Consider the following 22635-nt stretch of genomic DNA (forward strand, 5'->3'; position numbering starts at 1 on the left):
AACTATGACCTGACCTTTGACACGACCCTTGAACTATGACCTGACCTTTGAACTTTGACCTTTCAACTGGCCAAAAAAAAAGCCCAGCCACATGCAGGCCTTCCTGATGCGCACAAGCATGTCCCCACCCACAGACACCAACTGGTGGCAGTCGCCCGACTATCAACATCAGCCAGTGATCAGCTTATTGATGAATGTACACAAACACCCCTTAATATCTCACAAGTATCTGAGCAATGGTAGACGACCACAGTCGACTTGCAACATAAATAAGGATCCTAGTAACTCTGACAATTGGTTCATTTTCTACCAAGCAGATGTTTCTTTGGGTTATGTGATACGCCGCACGTCTCCATGGAAACCCACCACCCACTCTTGGAATGACTTTTTAAGAGACACTCTGCATCCTCCCTTGATTGCCCCGAGAACATTTCAGATGATCAGTTGCATCTTGTCTTTTAATCTAATGAAATGGAAGATACAAATAGTTCCTTTTTTTTGCAAGTTTCCTCGGACATAGCAACAGTGTCACATTATGTCGGCTCAATTAATTTGGCCCTCATTCATACTGTGCTTTCACATAAAACTCTTCAATCATTGCTGTTTTATGTATCCAACATGTTCCACAAATGAATCTTGTATTCAGCAGTGTGTTGGAGTAGCAAGTACAAAGATCTACAAACAAAAACCATGCTGGCATAAATAGCCGTTGCACAAATTAAAAAAAAAATGGAAGTAGATAAACTTGCTGTTTGCATGTTTCATGAAAAAGGTTTGCGATATTAAGCTTTACATGTGGAAGAAGCACAAGCTTGACGTGGAAGCACACACATTTCCTAGATTATTTCCTTGATATTGAACTCCAAATAAGAAGTTATATTCCTTTTTTATTTCTTTGAAGTCATGCATCGGAAATTCACAGAGCCAACAGATATTTGTTAAGAAAGATATTTTTCAAAACTTCCCAACGATACAGAAATGTTCGCAAATCATTCAGACATATTGCCAATTTTTTTAAACAAACGTTGGGAATGCCATCACAACTCCATTTCCATTAAATGCAGTGTGTTCAAAGTAATACATGACTTGTAAATACCCAAGCATCAACACATTTTTTTTTAACACACTGCAGAAATTGATGCTGCACTGTGAACAAAAACTGCTTTTTTTGCAAACCTTCAACTTCTCGTTCTAAAAGCCAAATCCTTATGAACTCAAACATTTCAGGTTTTCTTTTTTAATTAGACTTCCAAGCACCCTTCTAATAACTGCTTTGGGAAATGTTCAGAAAAGAATCGCTTTCACCTTGACAGTTGAACACATTTTGGCCTGGTGTGCCTTTCCAAAGTTCCATACTTCTAAAGTACCACACTATTCAGTGACTCGGTGGACGATGTGGTAGGCAATCTGCCAGTCGGTATCCATAGAAACTGTAGCATCCAATGACACGGGGTTAGCCTGTCCCATACCCCATGCTAAATTTAATTGAAGTTTTCATGAATTCATGCACTGTACAATTTATGGTTGCACATCCTCCTTATTACTCCCTAAACCCAGACATTCTCATGGCGTTATATTGGAGTAGGCTTGTCCGCATAAGGCAGGCAATGCCCATGCTCACATGCAGACCAAGGCAGGTCCTGGGAAAATCAACAGGTATAATGGACACTTTAGAATAACAAAAACCCTCACTAATCTGGTCAATTTTGTAGAATTCCCAGGATTGATGTCAATTACAAAAGCATCTACAAAGACTAAAGATCCTTGATAACGTTGCAGACCCATTTCACACAACACAATATTAAATCTCAAGCAAATGAGCTGTTGTTTAAATGTGCATACTGAAATCCACAAACAGCATTCAGCACATTGATCCAGGAACTTGTGATAACAACGTTTAAAATGTGCTTTTCTTACTCGCAAAGCTGTCTATGACAGTTCATAAGTTTTCATTGTTTCAGTTTTGAAATCTGGAGAGAGATATTGGAAAATAAACCATTTTTCCTTCACTGAACAAATGTGACAAAGCAGACGTATTTTACGAAGAAAACATTAAAATTGTCAGTATTTTAGAGATTGGCAAATAAGCAGATTTCCAAACTGCAACGCTCATGTGTAAATATACATGTAACAGGAACCTGGTGAACCATGTACATTTGCAGCTTCAATAAAGTAGAAAGGAATACACGATTGTATGGTACCAGTTGGCTAAAAATGCCATTTCAACTGTCTCACTTCAAGAGTGGTTCAAACTTGATTTTCCCAGAACCTGCCTTCAGTAAATACCTTTGACCTAAAACCATTTACTTTGCGACTAAGGACCAGGAGATGCAGAACGTTCGTAGACCCTGATGCATATTCAAGACATCTGAAAAGATTGTCTTTGCAATTGAGGCCCCTGCATAAGATCGCCCTTGGATTTTGCTACACGTATTTGCTTTGATCCTTGTTGACAACTCACTTTTAAAGTCACTTGAAACACACTTTGTTTTGAGGAAAGTTGAACTGTTTTTAAGAATGCGTATGCCTACCACATAAAATAAGTGTGGGACACTTATTTGCATTTACGTTAAAAAAAGGGGAAGATGAACGTTTGCGAAAAGATCACAAATGCAAACCATAAGCAGGTTGTGTTGTGAGTTCAAACTTTGAGGAAGCTCTAAGATCTGAAGGCCTCTGTGACTTAAGTTCATTTTAACAGAGGGAAAAAAGTTCAATCTCTTGCTGAAAATCTGCCTGTCAATTTCGCATGGAACTTGGACTTTGACCCAAAAAACGAAGAAATTCCAATCTTTACAAAACTTTGTTCAATTTTCAATGGCAGGAGCATGAAGTAAAAAACAAGGAAATCAGCTGATCTGAGGAAAAGTTGCATGTCTGATGAAAAGTGTGTAAGATATTGGCCAACTTTTCAAGCCAAATGCAACGAATACAGAGTTTTGAAAGCCATTTGTACAACATGTATGAGATATTTTTAACCACAACTGCATAATTTGCAACACAGGCCCTGCTATTTTTGTTCCATGGAGCGACATGTACATGTACTACAACATGGGCTATGAACAGCAGCCAAGTTCAAACTCAACACATGAACTTCTTGGATGTTGTGTTTACACAGGTTTAGGTGTGAATCATTGTTTATGGAGACACAGTGCATAGTCAGCAGTTTCCACTAACAGCAAACTCCATGAATATTGGATGTGTGATTATATTTACTCGTTCTCTGTCGTGAACTGATTCATGCAGATTAGGGAAGGATGTCTTAATAGCAGATTTGTTTTTTCCTCTTTTAGATCAAGTTGTTGGAGAATTTCCTTTTACTGGTTTATTTTAAAACTATGAACTCAAGGTCAATGCATAACTGAACCAAATTTTGAGAAGAAAATGATCTTTGCTGCTTTTCAACCAAATGAGTTAACTACTGTTCATTATTCGCTCCAGATGGCTCCATTTAAGGGCAATGAATTTCATTGAATCAAATTGTTTATAGTCATAAGGACACATTTCTCTGACTAAACTGGAAACGAATAGTCTGTAACCGATTCAGTGCTGATGGAATAATAGTGGTTGGTTCAGTAAATGCAAACACTTTTCTCACCCTCAAGAAATTAACCCTTAACCAGACCTGACCTTCTTGACTCACAACTGAGTACATATTGTACCTAGAGAAATGAGACTCAGATGTGGATGCCACAAAAACTTCCACCCAGACTCCAGGTTCAAACTACGCCCACAGACACACATATTCATCCTATATATTTGTGACCGGCTCTAGAAAAATGGGTAATAAGTCGCCAGATTCAGGTTAGGAGTTTTTGATATGGTTGGATTGTGTATATCAAAAGCTACATTTTGATATATAAATGACCGCTCTAGCGTATTGCGCTCTGAAGATATCCACATTTTTTGATTCAATAAAAGCACTTTTTGGGAAAGTTCAGAAGGTGTAGCACTTGGAAACACAATGCTATGTAGGATTTCCTACTCCATGATCAATTTTTCATCTTTCTTCATTAGTATGTTTGTAATCACAAATTCTGAAAATATGTTATAAAAGCTATTAAAGGAAACAACAAAATCATGTTTTAAAAGAAATTTTGCCCTCTCCAAATAGAACGGCTCGTAACATGTTTTGGCATTGTGCGACTTATTACCCTGTTTTGCAGAGCGGGTCACATTTACAACAAACTACATGGAGCGTGATGGTCTTCAGTCTAAGGCAATAAATATCCAAACTATTTATGGGGCTTCAAAGTTTTGCAATACATGACACTGCAATTATTGTATGCAGATTTGGAAATGACTTGCAGATCAAAAGAAAATCTGATGATTGGTATTTTTTATTTCATGATTTGATCGATGCATTTCTCTTTGAATCAAATGGTCTTGATCAAGGCACTGATAAAAACTTGACTTTATCACACAGGGATACTAGAAGATAGACTCTATATGGACTCTGGTTAAACTACTTCAACAATGACACCCATACATGTCTGATGTACATGTACAGTGTAGGCATACATGTACAATGTAGCTTTGGGTTCAAGTCTTCTACCAGTCTGAGAATGGTACATTGGGTGCAGTGGTATCCATCAGAGGAACACAGCTAGGACTAGAATGTTCACAGAATGACAGCAGTTCATAAGCCATTATCTCTTCAGTTGATGTCTCAAGTGGTTTGCTTTTATCTGTAAATTTATCTGATGGAAAAGGTTTGGAATATTACGCAAAGTGTGATGCAGTGAGTTTAGACACTATGCGCTTAACATCGCATTAGGAACAGTGGATGGTCAACTATTCAACCATTGATCTTCCAAACTTCTAGGTTTACCATAAGCTTATCTGTAGCCAAAATATGAGGTCCTTGATTCAAAGAATATTCCAATATTCAATTTATCAAAGAATAATACAGTTCTTGCAAAGAGAAAAAACACTTGTCATAACCTTGATCAAGATTGTTCAATTACAACATCAAGAGGGTATTTTGGAGTCAGATTTTACTTTTGGCATTGCTAGTGGCGTAGCTTGGAGGAGGGATGTTGGACGGTCAAGTCTACCAATGTAGCAGACGGCAATATTCTTCATAAGTTTCATGATTCCAGAGATCTGACCATTGGCTTCTGATCTCTCTACAGAGGAGAAATGAAATGTCTCCAGATGACATGCAAGATACATGTACTTTCTTAATTCCTGGGCATACAGGTTGCCCATGTGCCTCTTGTACGGGAAGGGTGCTTGCCACAAACTCCTCCTGAGATGCTACTCCAGAAGTGATTCCCAAACCACTGGTGGACAATTTGGAGCCAATGCTGGGCATTTAAATGCATAAACACCTGAAAAATTCCAGCAGAATTCTGCTTTATCTGACTAGATGTGTCTTTTTCCCTGTGACAGATGACAAATGGGAAAGCCCACAGATTACAGACAGCAACTCGGCAATTAATGGCTGTCAGGGTTAACCAAGCTTTGCTCAATATTGTCACACCAGGATTAGTAAGAAGGAGGCTCAATCTTAACAGATTGGATCTATCACAAAGCTATGCATTAACGGCCTCAACCTCTTTTACTGCTTTTTTTTTTTCAAATAGGAAAATGAGTGAGTAGGAGACAATCATATTTGTAGTCATTTTACGTGAATATGGCCATCCAATCATCAAGTATACTAGAGTTGGCCTATTGGCTCAATATTTGTCCAGGTTGCAAGCCTACTCTTGATAAACTGGTCACTCAGCAACTATGACTTCAGTTATACTGCATCCCTCCCCAGTTGCTACGCCACTGCATATTACCTTAGACTGAAGACCATCTGTGCATTACCACCTTGTTCATACAGACTACAGCCCTACTCCTAGCCATGAGATACACAGTTGGGTTTAGCAAGTAAGACACCAGGATGTACAACCATTTTTGTTTACACCAGTGCATGAATTAGTTCTACAAACTTCAATTAAACTTACCATGGACCTTGTGGCTGGGACTGGCTCCCCGTGTCGATGCCACAGTTTCTGTTTTAGGATACTGAGAGGCAAATTGGTACCCAATCTCCCAGGCCATTCACTCCTGATCAAAGGGGAACACACACTCCATTCCCAATTTGCCCCCAATCTTAACCTCCTTTGGTATTTTACTATTCTCCCTTTGGAGTTGGAACTAACAGCAGAGGTTGAGTTTTCTTCAGGAGAAACCACAGTCCCTAAGCTCAGCAGAGAGCCTTCTAGGGTGTGGACGTTTTCCAGTTCCATGTAATATTGTCACTATAGGAAAACTGTCAAAGGAAAACTTGCCAGAGCTCAAATTGTATCCAACTAATGCCAGCTGCTGGATGTTTGAGGGTCAGTGATGTGACATAAAGGGACAGCAGAATTTGCTGTATAGAGTGGCATTGCATTGGAATGGTCCTCTCTGATGAAATCTCCAGTCAACATATGACCAGATTCAGGAATATGTGTGTTTCCTGTGTAATTGGAGTGAATGGTCCTGGATACATCGTCCACCAAGCCTTCTACCAGGGTGGTTCTTCTATATGAATGCACACCAGTAATCTCCACAGCAGTTTCAAGAGTTCTGCTTCTCTTTTTTTTCTCTGATTTTTTTATTAGCGACATTTTATCTTTTGCTTCTGCAATTTACACATGAATTGGAAAATACTTGATGGCACTACCACAACAAATTTGAAATCTTTCAGTTTGAATGAATGCTTTGAGAAAACAGCTTTTATAAAATGCTTTCCAATAAGGATTCTAGTTTGGAGTTTTGGACTTTGGAGAAAATGCACCACACGCAGCATTTTGCACAAATCGGCACAATCTGTTTATTTGAGATATTCAGTGTGCTTCCAAAAAGCTTGCATTCTTGATGGAAAAAATTGGGAGCCACATTAAAATATTTGGCACACAGAACTACAAGTTGCTTGTAATCACAGAATGTTTGCTTTCAAAAAAAGCATCATTTACCATGGAATTTGAAGCTCAACTTCTTTCCACATTATGCATTCATTCGTTGCTTGATTGACTGATATTTTACGATCTATTTCATCCACTTTTAGATGTTTTCTGGGAACTCAACAGGTATGTTTAAACAGAACTTCATGACTGCACACTGCTTGACAAGTGACATTGGAACATGTGAATACAATAACAGTAAAGATATTAGAGTTAAATGATGGAAGCTATCCAGCATGAATGTGGGTTAAAACAACTGGCCTAACATCCTGAGACACTGTTGAATATATGAGGAAACCCACAAAAAGGGACCATTTTGTACATCTCCCATCTCCTCAGATCAAAGACAAAGATGTAATGAACTCTTGAAATGTCAAGTGAGCAATGGCAGAGTAGATGCAGAAGTGTTCTCTAGGGTTGCCATCCCTGGAGCAGTGGTTAAGTACATCTGCTTGACAGACAAAATGACCAATTGCCAAAGTTAAGAGGATCCTTACCATGTTACAGTCAACCGAGATATCCACTATCACCCAGACTTGCAAGATTTCAGGAGGTTGTATACATCACCAACAGCTGATTCACAAGCCAATGCAGATAGCAGGCAACCACCAACCTGTCAGTGTCTGTGGGCAGGGAACACACTTGCACGCACCAGGAAGGCCTGCATGTGACTGGGCTAAGAGGTTTTGATTTGGTTTGCCTGGAGGTAAAACACAACAATGTACACATTAGTGTGAATGTTCCAAACAAGAGATTAAATAGAGTAGAATCAGCACTTCAATTACAGAGGAGACCTGCTGCGCTACTTTTTGGAAAAAACTACATTAATCTTCATGTTGCCTCTTTAGAAGCAACGGCTGATGCATTTGAACTTGAAACGACATACAACAAAAAACAAAGTTTATAAGGTTCCTTGCCAAAGAACCCATAGGCACTGCAGGCCCACTTTTTGACTTAAGTTTGTCAAACTTTATACCTTGGTTTTTACTTTGACAGAAACTGAAGTTCGAATACATGAGTTATAGCAGTCTCTTCCAACAACTCTTATAGCATCTTCATTGTTTGAATTTAGGAGGCTTCAATCTGTGCTGATTATACTCAAGGTGCTATGTGTAAGATGGGTCATACATGTTTACCTCTGAATCAATTAAGAATTAAGGTGCAATGTGTGCTTCTTGATTGGGCAAATACAGGAAAACAACTGCAAATAGTTAGAATTGCTACAATTATTTTGCTCATTTAGAATTAAACAATACACGTAAGCTTGGGTTTGTGGTTACAGCATTTTCGTGTAGGAAAAAATTGTTTTGCAAAGATGCAAGGTTTGGATAAGAACAGTGATTTGGGTTCTACTTGTCTTCACAAGCAATCTTAACAGATCAATATTTTTTCCATGATTCAGAAGTCCACATACTGTGATGAACACTTCATCTGAATGGAGACAAGTCTCACATTCAACTGATAAAAGAAGCTATCAAGATGAACTTTACAGGCATTTTAGGAAATAGTGGATTGGTGGTTGAAGTGATATTGACCCATCCTACATGCAGCTTTGAAAGGTTTTACCATTCAGGCATTTGACAATAGTTCTAAAAGAAATTTGTTATATGGGAACCAGCCCTCACATAATGTACACATGCAATATTTGGCTCAAAATTTGTTTGCAGAAGATACATGTACTGTTTCTTTTGGCAAGAATAGAAATATGAAAAATACTGTCCAACTTTGATAACCTGAACATGTTTCTCAAATGGTTTGGACGACGAGTCCTTCACATTCTTTTACAGTTTCAAAATTTAGTTTCAAAGATTTTGCACATTTTTGTGCAGTGACTGTTGTGAGGGGCTGGCTGTGAATGTAATCCAGAAAAAAAAAACAACTAAGGAATGTTCGATTAAATTATTGACTTTTTACAGAGTCTGGTTTTCACAAACATAGTTCTGTCCCAGTGGTGTAGATCCTAATGGCTTTATTTGTTTTGCCTTGACAATTTGTCCATTCTTTACACAAAACAAACTGAGGAAACTCCAAATAAAAAAAGTGACTTGAGAAAATCTGATGATTGATTTTGACTGTGCTAGAGCCTACTTCTTATGCTGATAAATTTGTCGACATGTACTTCCCAAAGATGATATGGGCATTAATTCTCAAGTACTGCATCAAAATTTGTTCACACAATACAGCCATTTTAAGCTATATGATTGAGCTGTGATTGGAACACTTAGAAATCAGTTCTAACTCTACACCACTGGTCATCCACACTCCATTTTTCTTTAAAACCAATGTCCTTTCAGGTAATACTGTCCCTGGCAGGTTTTCTTTACATTAGCAGCACTGAAAGGCTACAGGTAAGAAGTTTATCAAAGTGTGCAGTGAAAGGATGGTCTTAAGATTAAAGTCCACTGCAGAGGATAACTCAGTGCAAGTCTCCATGTATTCTCCACATAACTAGATTCAAACTGCAGCATGTGAGCTCCAACTTGCATCCATGAAAGACGGCTCAACAAGTGTGTGCTACAACACATCTTTAGGAACACACTGTCCATGCACTGCGATGTTCACTGTGATGTTCACGATGAGTCTCTGATGGTCACTCCTACAGTACAATCTCATTGCTACGATAACCTCTCTCTATACAACCAGCAGAATTTCCCCATGGTGCAGGTGGATAATGGACTTCTCCATTCTTAGTGAAGATGGCACTTCTTGAAACGTCATCCTTAACACCTTGAGGAATGCCTGTCCAAGATCCATACCTGATGAATAATAAAGAGAAGATTTGGACTAAATGAGTTGTGCATTATGTTATGGTTTGGATGTGATTTACAAGAAACAACTCTATGAACAAATTATTATTAGATTCAAATGTCTTCCAAGAAATGCCTACAATTCTGAACCAAATCTCAGACATTGCAGCCAAGTACATTTCAAGTCCAAATAAATTGGAGGGCCCCGCACCTTTAATGCTGGCTAATTTTTATGACAATGTGCGGAAAACAAAAGTGCAAAACAAAATCAATAAAAAAAACCATGACAGGGAGGGGTGATTGTATGCAAGTAGGACATTCATGACATGAATTACAATGTGCATTAGCAAACCTGCACAGTACACTAATGTAGAAATGATTATTAGACATTTATTTGATGACTGGCAATCATACCTGTGTTTCAAGTCAGCTTCGGGTTGGTTGATAAAACATTTTAAAGTTTTTGGAGGACAAGAAAATTTGCCTATCCACCTGGTGAATCAAATGGCAAAGTTTCTGTTCTTCTATGTTCTAGACCAACTATATTTGACACATTTGAGCCCTATTTGAGGAAAAAACCCACAAAACAGCCCCGATGAGTCAAGTAGCAGAGTTACTCACCTGGCTGCTTTGAGTAAGAGCAGCACTGAGTCAGAACCACAGGAACATGTACTGTAGGGAGTACACACCAGACACTATGGCAACAACAAAGGCTGTCAATCAAATACTTGGTGTTGTCTCTCATTAGGATGAAGGTGGATCTCAGATGAAGAGATCAAGTCATCTCTCCTTGTCCTGCAATAAACAAAGAACATTCAGTCTTAGGGTTATCCAATGATCTGTCATTTATATACAAGTCAAAACGAAACAAGAACATACCCGTACATGTCAGTGTTCTCCTCCGCTCTGCCAAAATTTTGGTGCCCTGCTAAAATTTGTGCCACCCTGCTATTTTTTTGAGTAATGTACATGTACATGTACTTTTCCCTGAATGTCTACTTTCTCAAGATTTTAATAAAAAAGAGGTTTACTGCAGTTTGTGGATCGAGTTTGAGTTTACCGACGACGCTTATGATGTACTGACAATGACAAGGAACACCAAGAGTTGAGTGCAGCACGAGTCTATACATGATGTCACGTTATGTAAAGCATGTGTATTGGTGTAGACTGGTCCCACTCCTAACGTATAATGCATTTTCAAAATGTACTAGCGTCGAGAACCAGTTTATTAAAGCAGACATTCCTTAATGCAAGAGGGCGTATTTTTTTAAAACTACGCTGGGGCCAAATAACTTGGCTATGGCCTGATGTTACGCGCCAGTTTAGAGAGGCCGCAGCCAGTTCCCAATTCGTCAACGTGTAATTTAAAGTCACAGCCCAATGAATGATTCGAATCTCAGATCTCAGGTGATCGTTGGCTACCTACCATTATGCATAGTCAACCTCGTGTCCCAACAAACCACTGCAAATGTTTTGTACATGTACACATACATTGTATTGCGCAAGCATGTACATGTACATGAGTGCATGTGACTGGTACTCGCGATGCAACATTGTTTTGTGGAGTGTGTGCAGGCGCCAGTGGAACGACCGTGCCATGCCTGAGTGGCCCCCATGCTCTCTTTCGATGGATTTTTATGACGCAAGCTGGAAATTGTAAACTTATCTTTGCCTGAACATATTTCTTTTGTCCTTTTTTATTCAAGGGCACATTTTGAGGCTTGTTTTTACTCTGCCTTTTCACAGTCAACTGATCATTGAGAAAACCGCATGCTCTGCTCATCTTAAGCATGTCTCAAGTCACTAACATGACTAAGGTTCTGCTAAAAATGATCCACAAATTAAAATAATTCTGTCATCAAATCTTTTGATGAAGAAATTCCTCCTGAAGAATATCATAGCCAATATTTCATGTTGTAAATGCAATCGGATTTGGGGCCAAACTACAGACGAAAGTGAACTGGAAATTGCCCCAGAATGCACCACAGAGCATCTAGAATAAAAAATTTTCTGGGGCCCTTAAGTGGGCCCCGGACCCCACGCCATAAGGGCTTCACGCTCGCAATTTTGTCTACCGCCCTGCCAAAATTTTCGGCTGTGGAGAACACTGCATGTCTCTTGAAATATGACCAGCATATTGAAGCACTTTTGTAAAATGTACAAGTATATCAGTGTGCATCATCAATTAACCAGATAATTTAAATCAGTTCCATACATGTAGAACAATCATTTTGTTTAACTAAGCCAAAAATGTGGCTAGTTTAAGCCAGACGAATACATGTACACGACTAGATCTGCAGACAAAAACAGATGTGAATTTGTTTTGGAGGGGACGAACAATGTCAACAGAAAAGTCAAGTAAGCTGATGTCATACTGAGAAAAAAAGCTTTAGAGACAATAAAAATGGTTGTTTTTGGGGTTCAGATGTATCTATGAAACCTTGATGTACATTTAAGATGGGTTGTACAATGTAAGATAACAGGAACACTTGTGCTGTACCACCAGAAGGAAAGAAGTTTAAAGTTCTGAGTTTAAAAAATGACTGGCATATTATGAATTTTGAACTGAATGACATATAAAAACTCTACAGCATGCCATATGTTATGGAGACTGATTGTGTCATTATTCACAGTAGGTATGCACATGTCTATGAATGTCCAAGGTGGCAAAAGTGTAGGTGCTTCAATGAATATGTACAGCAGGGTTTTCAGAATATTTCCCTCCAAATAATGGACAATAGTAAGGGTAGGACTTGAACTCCAATGTATTTGTATTCATGAGAAGCATGTTTGTCCCCCCCCCAACATGCAGTACACTCTTCTTCTTATTTTAAAAGTCTCAACGTTTGGAAGAAAGGATAGCACTTTTAAAAAGATTTTAATAATTGGTCTCCAACATTCTTAGGTCAATGAGAAGAGCACATTTGTCTGAGTATAATTATACAGCATGTATTTACAGCAAGTATTTTTGGGCAGTATGCATAAATTCATTTGAATCGTGCTTGACATCATGGTGTTGGTGTTCAATTCAATATGTAGTTTTGCATATCCTGAGAAATCTGGTTACCAATGTCATTTTGTTACAGTTGTCCTGGGGGTGTATTGTTTTGTTCAGCTGACGTATCAAATACACATTTTCATCCGAGATGAGCCATTTGCCATTCAATACATCCAAAACGCCTGGGAGAAGGTCACAAGTTTTCCACTGTACCTGTATAAACAATCATGAATGGTACACAGTGTCCCCAAAGTATGTGCATGTACTTACAGATTTGTCATGAAGTTTGCACTACCAGTTTGATAGTACAGCCAGCCCATCCTCTCTACAACCTAAGCTCCTGGCCAGTGATCTACACATACATTCATGAACAGTGTACAGGAAGCATATGGTGGCTGGAAAAGGGACCCCTCATCAGCTGCCAGAACCATGCTCAATGCATTTCATCTCAAGACCAAGTTCTGAAGTAAAAAAGAAAAGAGAAACAAGTATGAATGTTACTTTAGTCAACTTTTAAGTTAGAAGTTAAGTGTACTAGATGTAGCAAGGAAAGACCTTTATTTCATGGAATGGACTTGACTTATGATATATGCATAAAACACTCAGCAATATTCTATTGACATTCCATGCAGGCTTTATAGAACTCTGCAAAAGTTTCATTTTCACAAGAGACATCTTGTCTCTGACATGTCCTCAATACCGTTCATGGAAAACAACCACTTTGAGGAAAAAATGAATGAAACTCATTTAATACAAAACAGGAAATGTCATGCATGAGCATGGGTGGATCCAGGATTTTACAGAAATAAAAATACAATGGATTCATCAACCGAAAATGGCCGTGAGAGATTTAAGAGGCATTACATTTCTTCATACTCAAAAGGGAAACCTTTTTCTAATTCTTCGTATGGCTGTTTTCCCTACTTATGTTGTACTTTGATGTGGTTTTGCAGTTTGTGGACCCAAATGATCAACTTTCACTGGATGGATTACCCTTGTTAAAGATAGTTTAAATAATACATGTACATGTATAATCCTACTGTAGGCCAAAATAATGTACACGTACAGGCAAATATGCATTGTGAACAATTATATGGTCAATGTCATGTTAGATTCAGGGGTGTGATTTGGTAAAATTGAAAAATCCACAAAATATTCGTCGGAGGGTTTTGCAAGCCGCGTCGGCCACAGCTTCCCTACAAATCGCAGCATTTCTATTTGATTATAGGAGGAGATTCTGGTACTACATGTACATGTACACGTAAGCCACCACAAGAGCTGTTCTTACTTTGAAGGATACAATTATAACATTTACTGCAACAAAACTCTTGTCCTCATTCACTTCAATTGCAATTAGCTGTAATTGGTGACAATCAAAAACCTACATTGTAGAAGTGTCATACACACACAAATGCAGTTATCAGTGATCCACAAAATGTCATCACAATTTATTAAAACTGAAAACTGTCTCACACAGATGTGTACTGCATTACTTGTGACACCACGTGCACTTGCAGTGCCCAGGTTTGTTGATTTTCAGGAGAAAGTTACGATAACATACATGTATCTATTCCCCTTGGTTAATTCTCTGTCCACCTCGGTTTCCAGCCAGGAAAATTTCCAAGAATTCTTTAATCCTCTGTCTACATTCAGATCTCCTTCCTTACCGACTACCCTGTATGACATTTTTTATGGATGTCAACGACATCAGACCACCACGAGAACGAAACGCAATGGTAGATGGATACAAGTTGTACACAGTGCATGCAACGACAACACCTGTCCCGTGCATACACACACAGCAAACGTACAGTGCGTACACTGTACAGTACATGTACATACAAAAAAAATGATCATACCACTGGCCTGGGTCCCTACATGTATGTTTTAACAATGATACCCCCTCCGTTCAATTACCTAAGTATCTGGCGCATTTCCAGGGGGAGTAACAACGCAAAAGCGCATGCTACACACCTAAACTTGTGCAAATCTTTTGCTTAGTTTCGCACCAAATATCTCAGTCTTTGCGTTACACATTGAAAGCATTGACAATACGGAAATCCGGAAAGTCTCAAAGAAATTCCGCAAATCTGAAAAAATCATACCCCTGTAGATTACTACATGTAGGTACATGTAATTTGAAAGTGTCGGCAGCACATGAACGATACATGTAGTGCTACTTTCATAAGTCCTCCAAATGACCTCTTTTGGGGGACTTGATCAGTGTCAAAGCCAACATACAGTACATTGTTACAGCATGGAGACATAAAACATAGAGAAAGTTCAGTAACAACTTTTGGCGTACAGCTAATAGTTCAGTCTGCAAGTCAAGTCATTGTAAATTAGTCTTTGAGCAAGTCTGAAAAAGTTACCACTGTAAGCACTTGCCTCAACCCAAACCCCTTGCAAATTAATTTACGCAACTTGAAAACAGTCTAGGCAGCAACAAGTGCCTGTGTAGTTATCCTGGCAAAAAAGGGTTTCATAACAGCAACTGTGATTTAGAAACAAGGCATTCAGCAAGTAATATATCATAGAGTTGCATCTCTCTTACACATTTTGTCCATGTGCAGACATAAATCCAACTCATTTTGCATGGTATTTTATTTATTGTGAAAGTTGAAAAAAATATAAGAGACGATAAAAACATCAATCATCCACCGGTGATTTTAGTCCGTTAAGTATAAAAATGTTGTGCGCGTGTCTGCATGTTGCATGTGCCAAAGACCTGTAAGGAACTTATGCATTGGGTCAAATTGAATAAACTGCACCAGGAAGTACATGTAAAGGACAGTAGTTTCGTGGCTCATTGCCGAGGGGGAGATTGTTAATCTTTGGTGCAACTTACATTTATTCACCGATTTTGGGGAGTCCAAGTTATGCCAACTTATTAGTGGTATAACTTACTTTTCCTCAGGTGGATCAAACAGAGGAATGACTCAATGGTTTAGGAACAACCACTATTTAGCACCTTGTTTGAAGGTACCCCATGACTTGCATTGCTTGCATACATGACCATGCGGCAGTGTCAGTTGCCAGGAGTATAAGCCAAGGCCTACATGTACAGTATATGTACATGTATAGTCAAAAAATTACCGTCATTTCAGAGTATGTATGGTTTCAGGTCAGGTCCTCCATCCAAACACATTGGAAAACCACAACAACTGATATGTAGCATATGAATATAATTTGAAAGTTGTATTGCCCATACTTGAAGCAAACCTATTTCCACAAAATTTCCTGCCCCAACATGAGGCTGATCACCTGCTTCTGTTGATGCATCATGCATGCTTACCACACGATATACAGACACTGTTTGTTAGCTTCCATTTATGATTACCTGAGTGGTGTCGTGGTATGCATTGTCCATCATTCTTAGATTTGCATTATCCATAATTCTTAAGATTTGCAAACTGTTCATTTTTGACATTAATTAAGGCAGAGTTTTTAGCACTTTTTGTGGCAATTGTTGGTAGCTTTCAATCAGCACAAAAAATTGCCACCCCCATCATTTGCAAAGGACAATGCAATCCAATTTTCAACCAGTGACAGTGAAGCCAGACAATTTTGTTTAGGCCCATTTGAAAACAAATTTGGGTCAAAGTACAGAGTGTATGCAGTATGGTAACTCCTAGGGAATTCTTCACCCCCCCCTAAAAAAACAATTTAAGTGTGCCATGCAAGAGGACAGTATGTAACAATACAATGTACATGTACATACATGTACATGTAGTAGGCAGGTTCCTCAAAATACATGTATGGACCATTAGATAGTGTACATGTAATGTTCAACTTTGAAGGTTCGTTTTTCCTGAAGTGAACAGCAGTGGATTAATTTCCAATGTTTGATGTAATGCGGGAAGTCATGGCTGATATCTTGAACAATGATGACCGTGTCAACCGTTCAACTTAATTGGAGTTAATTAAAGTCTTGAACGTCAGCATTTTTGACAGACATGAACTCCCTGTTAAAATCCAAGCCAATAGAATTTACTGAGGAGTGATAATCCCCAAGGTTATTTTACACAGATTTATATGTGGTGAAAGGTGATCATATTGTTGCGTTCCCTAAATATCAAGTCGATGGTAGCATGGACTTCATTAGTGTCTACAGGATGTGATATTTGGGGTCAACCATTTATTAAAGGGTGGACGTGAAACAAGGGGTTTGGGTGACAGTCAAACTGTATGGTTGGTTTATTGCTCTCACTTCTCTTCATCAAAGTTCAATGTGGATTTGAAGAAGGTGTAGCTTGACATAATACAACACACAAAAGGCAAAGTTATAGAGAGGCGAAGTTGTATATGAGTGTAACTAAACTCAATTTGGCAGGACCATTGGAAATGCAAGTCAGACGGAGTGGGTACGATACGTGTGTGTAGCATCGCACAGCTAGGCTACATTCATCAGGCCGGGCCGTGGTGGGAGCTGTCCTGGACCACCACGGTGACTAGCAAGGGCTAGACGGGGCCAGCGCCGGTATGTACCGACCGCACTGCCGCTCAGACCGCAATGAGTTGAGCGCAATGATAAGATCACCGCACTGGGTACCATTGGCTCAGCGTAGAGACGGGGAGGACTGGGCTAGTTAGCAGGACATGGGTGGCGAGGGACACGGGGGTGTCTTGCCCGGCAATTGGTTCAGACGTAGCGGTGATGGGCCGCTACGACTCTCGCTAGCACCCTGGGCTAATTCATACCGCTCTCAGATTGGTCCAAGCTAAGCTAGCTGGCCATTCATATGGTTACATTTCTTCGCCATAAGAATGGTTACTATCGCACTTCTCTCGGTAAGGGTCCAACCGCCGCACTACGTTGGGTTCCGCTCTCGCTATAAGGGTTTGGTCCGCCGCACCTGACCGACGAGCTAAGGAAAATCTGCTCTATTTATAGGATTCTAGAGGCTTAGGAATTAATCAAATATGATTGTCGCTGAACAGCTCAACCAATGAAAATCTTCTATCTCAAAGGGTCACATGACTTCCTGCTAGAGTCGTGTGCAAGAATCTCAGTGTCGTGTATACCAATGTAAAATACAGAATAAGAAGTCACGTGTACAAAGTGTAGAGCTGGGTGCGTGAAAGTGCTTACCCGGTCATCTGTGGCGAATGATTGACAGTAACAAAGTTTGAGGTTTCTGAACATTAGCATTTCAGGGAACCTTACCACGCCCAACCACGCAGCCACATGGAGGGGAATTTCGACGTGCCAAAACTGAGCAGAGAAAACACAAAGATAAAGGAGTGAAGGAACACGCGATCACGCCAGAGTACAGCATGAATAACTTAATACAAAATTTGCGTCTCTGCTACATGTCCATAATGCATAGCTGAGCTAAATAAGAGACCCTGAGAAATGCAAGTACCAAGAACGAGTAAAACTAGGGGGCGCTAGAATTCCAAGATTTGCGGGTGCGCAACAATATTTACACAGATTAAAACCAGAATCCCGAAATTAAAAAGTACAAAAAAAGCTTTAACAAAGAGTGCAAAAAAGCACTGCCAAACCATCATCCTTTTACGACTGGACCGATCTCATTTTCTTCAAGTAGGCCTACGTTCCTGAAAACTGCAATCCAAAATACCGATCGTGGCGATTTTGCGGCTTCCATCAATCTCTCGCGGTGATGTTAGAGAAACATTTCGCTGCATCATGGCCTGTTTGACCTTTGAAATCAACCCAGATAGCGCACCCTCTTTTTTAGTCGATATTCATGAGCCCCTCCATGGAATGGAGACGCTCCACGATTTTTCTCTTCGGAACAATTTTTCTCAAAAGAAAATCCGTCATTCTGAATGAGGTTCGCAAAAAAGACGTTTGAGACATAAAATACGATTCATGATGATAATCTAATGCTCAGAGTTGTTCATTTTAATTTTATTTTCAGCAGAGTTATCTCCAAAATAACCGGCTAAAGGAAAATTGCGCATGGAATTTTCGAGCACTACATGTGATAGCATTTTCGGAATTCTCGAACGTCATGAACACTTTGACGTGAAATTTTAAATGAATTGAACTCCATTTGATTTGCACTGGTAGCCAACCAAGTGTCCACCATAAGTACATATTATGCCTAATTATCCCCATATAATCATTTTTATAAATCTGAAGGTGCTACTTTGTATTTTACATGTACATGATTAAAGTCACTCTTTTAGAAGTTTTGAAAAATGACACCCGGAGTTGCATTTTGGTCCATTTTATGAAGAACATGCCAGTAGAGTCCCCTAACATGACACACTCACTTCAACTTTCACTTGACTTGTCTAATACAATGTTGAAACCCTTCAGGAAAGAGTTCCATATACTGTACCAACAACGATTGATGCCTCTCTGCACCAAGCTATAAAACTTGCTTGAAAGAAGCCTTTTCTAGTTATGTATGCGAATGTTTGTGAATTTTTCCCAGCTAAATTTCACTTTTTAGAACATGTTATCACATCCAATAGCCGTTACAACATTGTAAAATAAAGGGAATATTGGTGCTGTCTGCATATGGAATTCTTCCCAAACTTCAAATTCATTTGGTTAAATACTGGTACAATAAATTTCATAATACATATGTTGTTAAACCTTTAACACTTTCAGTGTCATGAAAATTTGTCCAAAATTCAGAAAAAGCAGCATCCGGAAATTGGGCAAGAATTTAGCTGAGTGTTCTCTGACGTGGCACACTTCATTTAAGAAATTCTTTTAAGTTGATCAATTCTAATAAATTCTAATTATTCCCATTTACATACTGGTACATGTACATGTACCTATTGACCATAGTAACACTGTTCTTGTACTTGTATTTTGGGATGCATTTTTAAGATTTCATTTTGCACTTCAGAAAAAACAATTAGGAAAAATTGAGGCTGAAAATAAAATTCCAGCCAGATGGAATTTCAAAGCAGGTGAGCACAATTTAGAATTAATTTTCACTTACATGTATGATGAAATTTGAGGTAAAAATATTGCGCCACCCGGGCAGATGGGCAAAAAATCAAAATGCACCACATTAGGGTACTGTACACCAACAATATCAGGACTAGGCCCACAACTACATGTACATGTAGGTACCATCATTTACCTAGTTCTGGATCGGAAAAGTTATTCAGTTACAAGCCACCAACAAAAAATCCTGAAATTCCAGTGAAATATGGTCAGTTGTGAGCCTTGTATGTTGGAAATACTACCAAATTTTCAAAATCTTAACAATTAATTTGGATTTACAAGAGTGACAAAAGTTATGAGGACACTTTTCCTGGTTATGGATGGCATAAACCAGTTCTTCACAAATAAAAAGTAACCACGCAAGAAATCAATTTTGCAGCCACAGCCATTTTAACAAGCTGATTTTCTGATGATGAATTTCCTAATTTAGAGAAAATAATTTCAGTAATAACAATTCCAATGAATTAAAAAGTAGAACCTGCGTAAATTTGGACTTGACTTTTTCAGCTGTGCAGTGAATTATCAACAATACTAGGCTATCCCCCAAGCCATAGAATTGACAAACCAATTACATCACTAAGTGATCGCTTTTGGGCTAACAAATGGTAGGGACAGAAATGAGAATTTTCAAAGTGGATATTTTCATTTGATTGTAAGTCAGTCTTTCCAGTCATGTAATTCTGAGTCATTTGGCACCATAATGAACAAAGTTGGTCAAGGGGTTGTGGAGATACGCACATTTGTATTTTGTGAAAAAGACTGTTTTTGGTTCAAGTTTTCAATGAGAGATTTGGTTAACTGTGGTACCAGAGAGGCTCATTTCTTCACATACACAAACATGTAAACATTTTTAGGTGCTAATAAGTCTTAAGCTTTGTACTGCTCTTTCTCTCTTCTTTCTTTGATTGGTATCCAAGGGAAGACATCCTGCAAAGTTGTAACGATGACGTTGAAGTTGGCACATTTGTTCATAGTTACCATTGCCACGGCAACTGGTCTAATCTTCAATTTGATTATAAATAACAAAAGATTCATTTAAATTCAATGAATCTGTGTTCTACATGACCAGATATATCAACATTTGTTTTGTCAAAAAAGGAGTGGTGCCTAAACCAAATTTTATCTTCCAGTAAGTAGTTATTTTCAATTTAGTTTGTTTACAAAATGTTGGCACTACACAACTTGGTAAGCAAATTCAAATTGACAAATTTCTTGCTTCTTTTTTCATTTTTTGTGACAAAGTGTGGTTAATTGCCTCCCTTAGAAAAGTGATCTCTCCATAAAGTCATTGTAATGTACTCTGACAACCAAAGCAAAATGAAGTCAACATTGGAGCAGAATATTTAGCAATAGTCAGATTCTTCAATGCATGATTGTGTGTTATACTGGTACATGTACGTGTGTCTGTTTGAATGGAAGTGCATGATATGGAGTTTTGTCAGAAAGTTTAAACAGAAGCAGTTTTACAATAAAGAATTGGGGGTAAAGGTATTCTAAATGAACTACTGACCCAGACAACACACAATTATGAACAAAGTACATGTAAGAAAATGATGAGTTTGCTATCATTATTCAGCACGACAGTGAAGCACTTTGCAGCATTTGTGATCAAAGCCAGATGCAGTATAGTACATAAGCACAAAATTCTAGACTGGTTCTAATCTCCCTGTCATAGCATTTTCATTTTGTCTCCGACAATACAGCCAATTTCCTACATGTAGTTCCGGATTTTGCTTATACTCCAATCGCTTGAAGTAAAACTTCATTTCTTCTACTTCTAAGACTACTTCTTTTGTGTTCTACATTCTCAAATACGTTCAGTCAGAAAGGTGAAATGTAAGCTTCTTGTAAAAATGTTTGTGTTTTTAAAACATCTAGAAAAGAAATTTCTGGCCAGCTAGATTTCCATCTCGAACTTTGACTTTTTTGAACGGCTTGTCCAAAATTAAGTGAGCTAAGAAATTGACTAAATTATACAAAATGGAAATCTGGCCAAAATCTGTAGAAGTTTTCTGAGAATAAAATTTGTTCAAGAAGAAGCCTACCCTACATTTCACCCTTCCAGCAGAACTTGTCATGGAATGTAGAACTCAAGGACAACACAAAAGAGCTAGGTTTTTTATTTCGAGCGATCCGGAACTTGGAAAACAAGTTCCATGACCGGAGGCCTCGGCCTTACGTTAGTTCACCGTCCAACCTCACATGTACTTGCCTTAACAAACACAAACATGACAATGCAAACAATAATTAGGCCTACATCATTTTTAAGCAATGTTCTCACTCCTTTCTCTATTCCACTGTACCTTTGAGAAATTGAAGCTGGGACACAAACTATGCCATGTTCACAAGTTCAGACTTTGACGGCAAAATCCTCAGAAATTCAGAAGATATGACTTCGTATTAAAACGCACCTAAATTGCAATACGTTGGGCCCAGGTACAATAATGCATGCATTCTGGTGCCACTGGTGCCCGGCTAGGTTAACGTGGTAGTACGACGATTAGAATCATGCGCGGGGTTTTCAAGCAGTTAGCGCCCTCTATGGGTTAGTCAAAACTTAATTTTTTTGTACACAATGCGCTGGGAAAACCCGACTCCTCGGGCAGCTTGTTCTCGTATGTTCAGGACCAGATTTGTTGTTCGTGGGTCGGCCGCTCGAACGCCGGGAACGTTACAACCGGTTGTCGTTACTAGTTACATGTATTTATAGTACGCAAGCCACATGCAACACGGCGGCGTCCTTATACATTCTTCGAGAGTTAATGTTTGGGCTTACTTTTTTCCATTAAAAAAAATCATGTCTGTCAAGGAAAATTACTCATGTTAATTTTGGAAAACTTTCCATTGTCTCCATTTTTGTAAGCCATCTCGATAGCTTTTGCAGCTTTTCAAAAATCAAATCTAGCGAGTTTTCCTGTGTTCCCGTCGTTCGAGCGCGAGATCGCGAAACCCATGTCAAGAACAGGTCGCTCAAACTCGACTGGATTATTTTTTTTCGAAGGGAAGTCCAAC

General features: G+C 38.8%; 2 long non-coding RNA genes across 3 annotated transcripts in view; both read right to left on the reverse strand.

The window, feature by feature from the left end:
* Nucleotides 1-3388, reverse strand: part of LOC147799997 (uncharacterized) — a 76963-nt gene extending 73575 nt beyond the window's left edge. For both annotated transcript variants that reach the window (XR_015424518.1, XR_015424517.1), the window contains exon 1: nt 15-3388. This is a non-coding gene — a long non-coding RNA (uncharacterized LOC147799997). The remainder of the gene's footprint in view (nt 1-14) is intronic.
* Nucleotides 3389-5731: 2343 nt separating this feature from the next.
* LOC110987932 (uncharacterized) lies at nt 5732-22080 on the reverse strand. The gene is made up of 4 exons (XR_015424512.1): nt 21927-22080; nt 12957-13147; nt 10310-10483; nt 5732-9697 (listed from the first exon to the last, which is right to left on the reverse strand). It is a non-coding gene; the product is annotated as an uncharacterized LOC110987932 (long non-coding RNA).
* Nucleotides 22081-22635: the final 555 nt, after the last annotated feature.

This window comes from Acanthaster planci, linkage group LG02, assembly GCF_054643075.1.
Source record: "Acanthaster planci isolate LZ-2023a linkage group LG02, COTS_SCS, whole genome shotgun sequence".
Taxonomy (NCBI): Eukaryota; Metazoa; Echinodermata; class Asteroidea; order Valvatida; family Acanthasteridae; genus Acanthaster; species Acanthaster planci.